This window comes from Alnus glutinosa, chromosome 13, assembly GCF_958979055.1.
Source record: "Alnus glutinosa chromosome 13, dhAlnGlut1.1, whole genome shotgun sequence".
In the NCBI taxonomy this organism is placed as follows: domain Eukaryota; kingdom Viridiplantae; phylum Streptophyta; class Magnoliopsida; order Fagales; family Betulaceae; genus Alnus; species Alnus glutinosa.
Window position 1 is genome coordinate 22909949 of NC_084898.1, and position 11817 is coordinate 22921765.

Sequence of the window (11817 nt, forward strand, 5' to 3'; positions counted from 1 at the left end):
CTTTATCTTTGCAATACGATGAGTCAATGATTGATAATTTTTTATATAATTTGCGAATTCGACAATTAGAGGGTTAGTGTTGATGAGTTTGACTTATTTAATTAAATGGGTTGGGTTGGGTTGGATTAAGGTTAACTTATATAGTCTTATATATTTATGTTTCGACATAAAAATGATAATTTTTTACACTATCTGCAAAGTCGATATGAACCAAGTACAAAATTAATTTTTTTCATATCGTCGTCGTCATCATCATCATATACATATATATATATACAAAATCCCGAAAGAATATATTGACTTGTTTGTTTGTTAATTTTTTTTTGGGTTATTAGTTAAGAAAAAAATGTTTTGATGTGACATAAATATAAAAATAATTTTAAGTATTTTGTGTTTTAAGTTATTTATTAATGTTTATGATTTTATAACAAAATAAAATTTTAACAAACAAAACTTATTTGTGTTTTGTCAAATTATGTTTTAATTTATATCTTTTTTGACAAAATAAAATAAAATAAAACCATATTTCACGGGGTAGTGGTTAAAAAGTAATTCAGTGTAAATTCTTTATCTTTGCAATACGATGAGTCAATGGCTGATAATTTGTTATATGATTTGTAAATTCGATAAGAATTCAGTGCAAAATTATATAGTATTGATGGGTCTGACTTAGTTTGTTTAATTAAATGGGTTGGGTTAGGGTTGACCTATATAGTCTTATATGTTTATGCATCGACATAAGAGTGACAATTTTTTACACGACTTACAAATTCGATATGAACTCAATACGAAATTAGCAGGTTAGGATTGAAGGGTTTTGATTCGTTTAATTAAATAGATTAATTTAAGGTTGACATATATATATATATAGCCTTATATTCATACATCAACATAATTCAAACCCGACACCCGAATGCGAATTTTTACTGCCAAGGTTAGTATGATCACCATGATGACAATAGGTGCCAAAATTGTCCAACTAAATGTCTGATGCCCCCCATGTGCAATAGCATTTGAATAAACCCACTTGCCGGCCAAACAAATATACCGTACAAATTATGGAACCGTGTCGTCATTAATTCTTGACCTTATTAGAAATCATTATCCTTTGTGATCACTATAAAAAGCGTGACTGTGCTTACCTAATTAAATCTATATTTCCTTTTACTTATATATATATATATATATATATATATATATTTCCTTTACAGCAGATACAATAATTAATTGCTTCTTTGTGGGGGCAAAATAAAATTAGCGTTTGGTATTACTATTCCTAATGATAGGAAAGTTGGGGCCCTTCTCAATTTCATATCTATTGGAAAGGACTAATCTTAGAATGATTAGAGAGATTAATTAATCTCATTTCTTAAGAGGAAATAGTAAGACTAAATTCTATGTTTGATATTAGTCAAAGTCCAATCTGAATAGAAACACGTGTGAAAGCTTTGAACCATATATATATATATATATATATATATATATATATATATATATATATATATATATATATATAGTTAAATATAAGACATAAATTTTCTTCAAATAGATTTGTACGAAATTTTCTACAACTCACATAAAAGAGTCATTCTTATATGTGGGTCGTAAAAAATTTTTTACAAGCCGATTTGTATGAAATTTATGCCCTTATATATATATATATATATATATATATATATATATATATATATATATAGTTAAATATAAGACATAAATTTTCTACAAATGGATTTGTACGAAATTTTCTACAATCCACATAAAAGAGTAATTCTTATATGTGGGTCGTAAAAAATTTTCTACAAGCCGATTTGTATGAAATTTATGCCCTTTTATATATATATATATATATATATATATATATATATATATGTGTGTATGTGTCCGTGCGCGAGCAAGTCTAAAATTTAGTTTAGTTTGTATCAAAATTAAACTTGACCCCTCGTCATAATAAAAAATTTCGGTCCGAACTAGGACTAAAGCAAAGGAAGACAAGAATGGAATCCAGGTCCTCAATGACATGCTTGAAAAAGTTGTCGCTATTCAATTCGGTTGTCGCTCGGACCAAACAAGATGAGATGGTATGGACCACTATTCCCATGGAGGAGAGGAATATTTGTAGTTCATCTTTGATCCTTAACCAAAAACAAAAACCAAAAAATCTCCACCTCTAGTTTGATTTCGGAAAGACTTTGTTAAATACTTATCTTTTAAAACGAAAATATTAACAAATAATAAAAAACATAAAACACTTAAAATTATTTTTAAATTTTGAGAATTTTTTAGCGTGATTTAACAGTAAATCTTAACGAAGTACCTTTAAGTGAGACGTTTGAAAATTTGGATATACTAGTTTGAAACGTTTGATAATTCAGTACAATTTTTTCAAAACAGCCGATAGTTCGATGCCCTTTTGTAAAGTTATCCCAAAATATTTTTATGTTAGAATATTTTTTTTTAAATAAAAAAAAAAAAAAAAAAAAAAAATCTTCCAAAAAGCATTAACAGACGGAACAACAATGTTTCATATTTGTTATTAAGAGGAATCAAGGAAAACTTGTGGTTTGGTTTGAGATTTTTGGAGTTAGGTTGGGGTTTGAACGACAAGATATTATATGCAAATCCTTACTGTCGTCTTGTTGGAAGGTTTGTGCAAATTAAGGAATTGAGGCACGCTAGCTGGATATAACGTTTTGTAAAAGTAATTCATGCTGTTTGTGTTCCCAATTAAGTGTAATTAGTAACGAAAGTTTTCTATATATGTTTACTTTTTAATTATATTTAAGGTTGCAACTAAAACAAAATGCATCTACACCCATCCTCCAAACCGAAACCCGTTTCAGATCGACCGAACAACCCTAACATTTAATAAAAGTTAGCTTCTTGTTAAAAATTCTTGTTGTTTGTCTTTTATTTTCTGTTTTCAAAACAAAAATATTAACAAATAACTTAAAAACACAAAATACTCCAACTGATACAATCGCATCTACACCCGTCCTCCTAACCCAAACCCCGTTTCAGATCAACCAAACAACCGTAATCTTCAATGGAAGTTAGCTTTTTGTCTTTCTTTTTTTTTTTTCTTTTTTTTCTTTTTTTTTCTGTTATCAAAACAAAAATAACAAATAACTTGAAACATAAAATACTCCTAAAAACACAAAAACCGTTTTCACTTTTATGTTTTACTAGAATACTTTTTTTAAACCAACTAAAACAAACGCTTCTACACCCATCCTCTTAGCCCAAACCCCATTTCAGATGGACCAAACAATCATGACTTCAATGGAAGTTAGCTTTTTGTTAAAATTTTTGTTGTCTTTATTTTTATTTTTTTTTCTTAAAATACAAAATACATCTAAAAATACAAAAATAATTTTCACTTTTACATCATATTAAAACATTTTAACCATAAAAAACACATTATCAAACATAATAATCTAATATTTGGAATAAAGTACAAAACAATAGATATCCCAATGACAAGACCAAATATCTTGTCTTGACATAAAAAAGAAAAGAAGAAAAGAAAATGTCTATATATAATACTAACTTTTCGTTTCTCTTTTTTCATTTTAAATTCAAAATGATGCTAACTTCTTTTGAGCACCTAAAATCTTCTAGAGAGTATTAAACTATTAATCCAAAGCTCTCAGGTTGCTTTATCTTTCCGCAAAAGAAGAAAACTAAAGCTATCTCTTCTTAAATAGAGATAAGAAAAATATATATAAAAAGTACTAGGTGGGGTTGATACTTTCTTATTCTATCATGGGTTCATTTCAATGGGGTTTCTGGTTGAAAAAAATAGGACTTGGCCAATTCGTATATGACCACAATACGATGTTATTGGATTTAATTTAATGGGTTTGAGTATAAACGATGATTTAATATTGTATCAGAACAAAGATAATGAGTTCGAACACTGACTCTAACCGTTTACCTCAATTTCAGTTGAAATATTCAACGTGTTGTCAGATCCCACACGTAAGTGGGAGCGTTAAAACATTAACTAAATAATTAAAAACACTTCTTTCAATAACCATAAACTTTTGAGGTAAATGTTGATTTACGGGTGCATGCTGATGTCTTCTAATCTTACCATATAGTCTTGACCCTCTATGTTGGAAAGAAAAGGATCAAGTCTGATAATAGTAGACATAGTCAAAGTTGGTCTGGTCTGTGCAAATATGAAGTTGAAGGCTTTTGATGGGAAGTCATTGCCCAAAAGGAGTTGTTGAATGAATTAAAGAAAGTCTTGGTTCTAAGAATGTTGCTCAGTGGGTTTCAATATTTTCATAAAGGCATGTGAAAGGTGTTTTAGTTACAGGAGGTTTCGTTGCTCTTGTCTAGAAGGTTGCCTCAATAATTGCTAACCTTTTTTTTTTTGTACCTCAAGGTACTTAAAGAATGCCATAATTTCTCTCATGCCCCTATGCTTTTGTGTCCTTCTGGATTTCGCATAATTACTCAATTCCCCAAATTGACTTTCATTATTAAATACACTTTTAATGTTTGCAACCACTGTTTTATGAGGTACCTAAACCCTATGAATTTACTTAAAAAATAATAATAATAAAAAAACCTATGAATTTAGCCCTCAATGTAATACTAGGTTTTTCACTGTTTGGTTAATAATGTGTCTTCAAAGGTAGTTATCCATAAACCCTTTTGAATAGCAAGATGAGAGATAAAATGACAAAAAAGAAAAAAAAAAAGAAAAGAAAGGGATTATAACCTTATTTTCATTTTTGTTTGTTAAAACATATCTTTAAGGTAGTTCATTATAAAAACTTTAATGATAAGAAAAGAGTTGAAAAATAAAAAAGAAAAAAAATAAAAAAGAAGAAGAAGACCATGTTAAATCATCTATTAGCTCATACTCTCATTTTTAATAAATGAGATTAACACTTGAAATGTTTAATAATAATGAAAAGGGAATTATGAAGACAAAATTTGAATTCATAACTTTTTTTTTAATATTATGTTTAAATAAATAATTATTTCAAATGTTGAAGTTAATGAGAAATAATATATTTAATTAATTAATTAATTAATTATCTAGTAGAATATATTCGATAACAACTAGAAAATTGATTAAGAAAAGTTCACAAAGTTTTGGTATAGAAAAGCAAATTTGGAGAATAAAGGGGAGGTAATTAATTATTACAAATGCAAAATGGCGAGGGACTTGGACAGAAAGAGAAAAGAATAAGTACAGAACAGAAGTAATTAAGAAAACAAGAAAATGGTAGTGGTTATTTCACATGGGAAAGTGGTAGACACACGTGCCCCAACAAAAAAAACAATATAAAACGTTATTTTCACGACACGCATCGAGCAAAACGTGTGGCAATAATCAATTATTAGTTTTTATTTAAAATATATTTATTCAAAGAATTTGGGGGAGTAACTAGTTTGACAATTTGCGGATCGGACAAAAGAGGACGAACCAATCAAGGGCCAGGATTAACTCCCGTGACGCCAACGCGTCCCTTACTCCTTTTTTTTTTATTCTGTCTTTTTGTGATAATTATCTATATTGAATATGGAACATCGCGAGTGGGAGGTAAAAATTTAGAGGGGCCCAAGTTCTGGTCAAATGCGCTGGCGATTATTTGGAAAGTGAGACGCCGAGTTTTTGGTTTTTACGGCTGCCGAGTGGCGGCTATTTCTTGGAAGTGTCCGGAGATGGTGATAAACAGATAATGAGGTCTGGGAGTGGAAATAGTACTACATATGTTAGAGCTTTCATGGAACCGGATTACTTAAGGTTGTTCATTTATTTGGGTAAAATTATAATTAACTTCCTCGAAATATCACAATATTATTAAAGTATTCCTTAATTATTAATTATGTCAATATTTTTCTAAATTCTTAAAAAAAAATGTCAATATTCTCCTAATAACAAAAATATCATTCATAAAATTCATAAAATTGTTATCATATATATATATATTTTAGAAATTGTTTTCATATTTTTCAGTTATTTTTCCCTTTTTTTTTTAAAAAAAAAAATAATATAAAACTGGTTTTCCTTTTTCCTTTTTTTTTTTCATCTTAAAAATATTTTTATAATTTTCAATTAGTTTTTCGTTTTTTTTTTTTTTTGAAAAAAAATATTTTTTTTTTCGTTTAATATTTAATTTCTTTTTTAAGTTTTTTATTTTTTGTTTTTAGTTTTAGTTTTTTTTTTCGAATTTATAAGGACATTTTTGTCTTATTCAAACAAATTTAGGGTTATTTTCGTCTTTTTGGTAGTTTGGGGGGGTTGGGGGACATTGATATAATTGGTAATTTGAGAGGTACGTTGACAATTGAGTGATAGTTTGAAAGGGATACATGTACTTTTTCCTTTATTTAAATTTATATAAGTTTTTAAAGAAAATAAAATTAAGTAAATGGGGGGATTTCCCACCTCAATTGTTGAGGAGGAGGAGCAGACCATCACCATTTTGTTTTGTAGGGAGTGTTCAGATACTGAAAAGGGTGGTTGGAGTTAAGAGCTATAATTTTTGACAATACCTATGAATTCGACCGACGATATATTGGCAAGTAACTTTTAACATGACCTGAGAATTCAATATAAACCCAATACAAAATTAGAGGCTTATGGTTAAGGAGTTTAACGTATTTAATTAAATGAGTCAAGTTATTGTTGACTTATATAGTTTTATAACTATGTCTCGACACAATCTGAACCTCGCATATGAATACGAATTGTCACCCCTAGTTGAGATAGTTAGACTAAGTTTGAGATGATAGTTAGCCACTCCAAAGGTATGGTTGGAGTTGGCCGACCACCCTCAAGAGAGTGGCTGACCACACAACCACTTTCATGGCGTAACCGAGGATCTCATTGGGGTCTACGGGAGTTGTCAGTGTAACACCCGACTTAAATATTAAGTTGATAAATATGATATTCACATATTTTACGTGACGCTGCTACTACTTCTACCTTTGATTTACACAGTAAAACTAGTATTGTGTATATATATATATATTCTTCATTTTTTTAACCACAAGTTTACCACGATAAAAATGTAAATTGGACACTAGAGCTATAAACCGAGTATACTTCATTTATATAACATAAATGACGGTAACATAATTACTTTATAGGCGACAACTTATTATATATGAGACATGTTAAATTTTTTAAAATCTCAAATCATGTGTCACAATCTTATGCATACATGAGATTGTGACACATCATTTGAGAATCAAATTTAAAAAATAAAAAAAATTAGAATGCATGGCATACGGCACTAGCAAGTTGCAACCCCTCTTGGTGGGTTGCTTGTATCTGCCGGAGAATTTGATTGGACATCATGGGTTTGGACTGTTTTTCTTGTCCCTTTGTGACAAGATTTTTTAAGATTTGCACAGAGGAAGATAATGAATACAAGTAAGAGAATAATAAGAAACAATCTGTTAAACCTAATCAACTGTAAAGTAAAAGAGAAAAAAGAAAAAAGAAAACAAAGTATCAATCACTCTAATCAATTGCTTAAGCATCTCATCGATTATGAATTATCTTATCAATTTGAAAAAAAAAAAATGATAAAAGTTATACTGCCCAAATATATATATTTTTTCTTTTAAATTTGAAAATATCTTAATAAAACAAACAAAATCATGATGATCTCATTGCCAATATTGAAGTCAAGCCATGATGGGACTGTCAATTTACTACTTTACACTTTTAATAAGGAAGAACAGTCTTTTGAAGGCAAACTTATTGTCAATTTGTCACACAAGTCAATAATATGGATTTCCTCTCCAAGGTTAAGGGTGATGTTCCTTATCATGAATCTAACTAGTTTTTCCTCTTTTCCATTCAAATACCATGAATGTGATGATAAAAGAGAGCTTAGATGTTACGCAAATATCTCTTATTGATCGTTTGTTAATTTCTTTTGTAAATTCATTATTTAATCTGTGAGATTATATGTTTGTTTTACATATCTAATAGTAGATTTGCTCATTTCTTCTATAAAAATGAGCAAAAAATTGACAGAAGATGAAACCCAAATATTTCTCTAATTTATTTAATTTTTTTTGTAAATAATTTACAAATTCAATGATTTCTAATATGCATTTTCGCTGTACGTAAATGTTAAAAAAAATGATTTTTTCTATCATTTTTTTTTTTTGGGTGAGAAAAAAGGTATATATTCATGAATGAATGAATGAATGAAAACAAAAAGTATCTATAAAAAAAAAAAAAAAAACCAAAAGAAACAGGCATGTGGTTGGGAATCCGTGAGGAGGCACGTGCGAGTCTGTGAGCCACGAGGTAACCCTAGTGCCAGTAATTACTACAAGTGGTAAATCCGCCGGCTTTTTTTCCATCACATACCCTCCCCCGATTTAATCGGCTGGGTCCTTCGTAGAAACCGCCCAAACCTTTTTGGCCCTTTGTCTAAAAATCAGCTCAAATAAATCCCCACCTCCACGCCCACCACTTGACCCTCCACCATCTTCGCCAAAACACTTGCTGTTACTCCTAAAGTGCATGGAATGACGGATTTCAGGAAAACACCGTCGATGAATCTCTGGGGCTCCGACGATAACCCCTCCGTGATAGACTCCTTCATGAATTCGGATCTTACCACTTTCTGCTGGCCGGGGCCTCCTGCGGCGCAGGCGCAGGCTCAAGCTCAGCATCAGCAGCCGCAGCCGCACTCGGCGGCTTCCACGTCTGCCGACCCCACGAAGGCTCTGGCGCAGTCGCAGCCGTCTGTGGCCATGTTCAACCAGGAGACGCTGCAGCAGCGGCTTCAGGCGCTGATAGAAGGGGCGCGGGAGAGCTGGACCTACGCTATTTTCTGGCAGTCTTCGTATGACTACTCGGGCGCGTCGGTGCTTGGATGGGGAGATGGGTACTACAAAGGCGACGACGACAAGTCGAAGGGGAAGGGGAAAACGACGACGTCGTCGGTGGCCGAGCAGGAGCATAGGAATTAAGAAGGTTCTGCGGGAGCTGAACTCCCTGATCTCGGGGTCGGCGGCGCCGGCGACGGACGAAGCGGTGGACGAGGAGGTCGCCGACACCGAGTGGTTCTTCCTGGTGTCCATGACCCAGTCGTTTGTCAACGGCGGGGGACTCGCCGGACAGGCGTTCTTCAGCTCTAGTCCGGTTTGGGTCACCGGGGCGAGTGGAACAACAAGACCAATGGGATTCGTTTTTAATGCCTTTGAATTGATCGCATCTAAACGATCCCATTAACCTATTTGGACAAGCTTGCACAATATTTAAAAAAAAAATAAAAAATAATCCTACCGAATGGCAAAACACTTTGTTTGCCTTTGTCCTAGTTAATTGGTTTCCAGACGGGAGAAAAGTGAGAGGAGAGTGTGTTTAAGGCTTCTTCTTCAGATCCAACCAAAAGAAACCCAAAAAAAAAAAAAAAAAAACAAAACACAGACCTTGTTTTCTGACTTTGCTTTCAGTTTTCTGAACAAAGCGTTCTTGTCTGAGAACGCATCGGACGCCATGGCAGAGAGCCTCAGAGAGAGAGAGAGAGAGAGAGAGAGAGAGACTCGGGAAGTGCACGAAATCACGAATCGAACACCTGCTGAGAGGAGAGGAGGAGGGAAATATATGTAAAACCGCAAAATTGTATTTTTGTTTATTTTTTTTTTTGTGGTTTTTCTTGTTTTCAATATGGAATGCTTTTATTGGTGTGTGGGAAGATTTTAGAAAGTGACGGAAATAGCCTTATAGTTTTATCAAAATTCCAGAGTTGCGTTTCGGACGTTTCGGTTTCGGAGTCGGTGATTTGTCGCTGTCTTTGAATTAAAAAGGTCCTCGTTTGGTCTACAGGTGACGGTTATTACCGACCGTACGTTAACAGCTTTTCTTCAAAATCAATTTAAAAAAAAAAAAACCGAGATGGTGATCTCAACCAACTGAGCACGGTTCCCCTCCAATTTAAATGTTATTTAATGTATTCATTTTAAATTTCAAAATTATTTAAAGTGAAATTAGTTGTATTTTATATTTTAAGTTGTTGCTTAATATTTCAAAATTGTTTAAGATCCATATGTGTCACATTGATTCAAATTTATCTTATATACCTCATTATTAATCGCCAGGATTTTTTTTTTTTTTACTAATAATCAATTGAGAGTCTCCACAATATGGTTCTAATTATACAGCTTTTTATTTTTATTTTTTATTTTTTATTTATTAAAAAAAAAACTATTTAATTTATGTTTCTTCAACCTTAATATTCGTTTTTTTTTTTTTTTGTTCATTAAAGTTTGGTTTATGATAAAGATGAAAAAAAAAAATTAAGTATATTTTTAGTACTTTTTATTGATAATTTCATAAAAGATTATCAAATTATACGTCGTTTAGAAATAAGGGTACTAAACTAATAAATATCTCAAACTGGAGTATCCACGTTTTTAAACGTCTCATTTAAGAGTACTCTGTTAAGATTTGCTGTTACATCTTGGTAAAATTTCTAAAATACTCTTTTTCTTTTCTTTTCTTTTTTTGAAAAGAAAGATTTATAAAAAATTTCAAAGATTCAGGTATGGGTATTTTTATAAATTCATTTAACTTCTGGCAAACACTTAAATCCAAGCATTATTTTTTCTTTTTTCTTTTTCTAAAAAAAAAAATTAGTATTTTGAGTACTCCGTTAGGATTTACTGTAACGGAGTATCATTGGTGAGACGTTTGAAAACGTGGATACCACTGTTTAAGACGTTTACTAGTTTAGTACTCTTATCTCAAAACGATGTATAATTTGATACTATTTTATGAAGTTATCCTTTTTTTTTTTTTTTTTTTTATGGGGGCACTATATAACTATAGAAAAATGTTATTTAATAAACTATTATATAATTATCATACACATCAACTATTAATTTTTATTTTTTCATAAAGATATAAAAGAATTAGCCGTACGGTTGTTGCCATGAAGGCCATTACGGTAAAACACATCAAAAAGTAAGAATTTGTCTATTCCTTCAAACAAAGGGAGATCGCAGATTCACAATGCAAGTACTCGAGGCTTGGGCTTGGGATTGGGCTTGGGCTTGGGCCTCTTTACTTGCTTCTACATGTCAGCTTGGGCTGGAGTCGCTGAAATTTGCTCTGCAACATCGGTGTCTTAATTTGGGTCTTATCAAGTTTAGCCTTGACTCTTGAGCTTGTAATCAAATAGACTGATTACATCAATTGCCAAGACAAATTATCAGGTTTTGAGATTTCAATATAAGATCTCTACTATTTATACCAAGATCGAGGGTGCTACTTTACCCCAAAACGAGTTCTTCTTAAGTTCAGCTTCAGTTAAAATTAGGCTCGTTAAGATCGAAACACGTATCGTTTCTGTTCTGTTACGAGACACACGTCCCAATTCCAGCTATAACTAAACTCGAGGTTATTTTTAAATCTTACCATGCCAAAATTTGGATGAGTATTAATGGAATCTCCATTAGAAATTTGTTCAACCATATTAATTAAAATCTTCTCAAATAAAATTGACAAAAAGGAAAACCAAAGAAAAATGGGATGGCCCAATTCATATTTTAATAGACTGCTTTTCCTTAAACAACACGACAACAATTGGGTCCCTCCATTATTTAACATGAGTGCTTTCAAGATTTGCTGCTGATAATGAATATACCAGATCATATATGCCCTTCATGTCGGTATAGACTAACAAAACAAAGCTTTCATTAGTTTAAGCAGGTTGGACTCTAATTTTTCTAGCTACTATTAAGTCTTGTTAATCTTAATTATCTGTTTGGTTCTTTTCTGGTCATCCAAAACTTGTGCTTCAACATGCACTCTCAAGCTCAATG

General features: G+C 31.6%; 1 pseudogene; it reads left to right on the forward strand.

The window, feature by feature from the left end:
* The first annotated feature begins 8412 nt into the window (after positions 1-8412).
* On the forward strand, positions 8413-9416 carry LOC133854901 (transcription factor MYC2-like; annotated as a pseudogene).
* The last annotated feature ends 2401 nt before the right edge of the window (positions 9417-11817 follow it).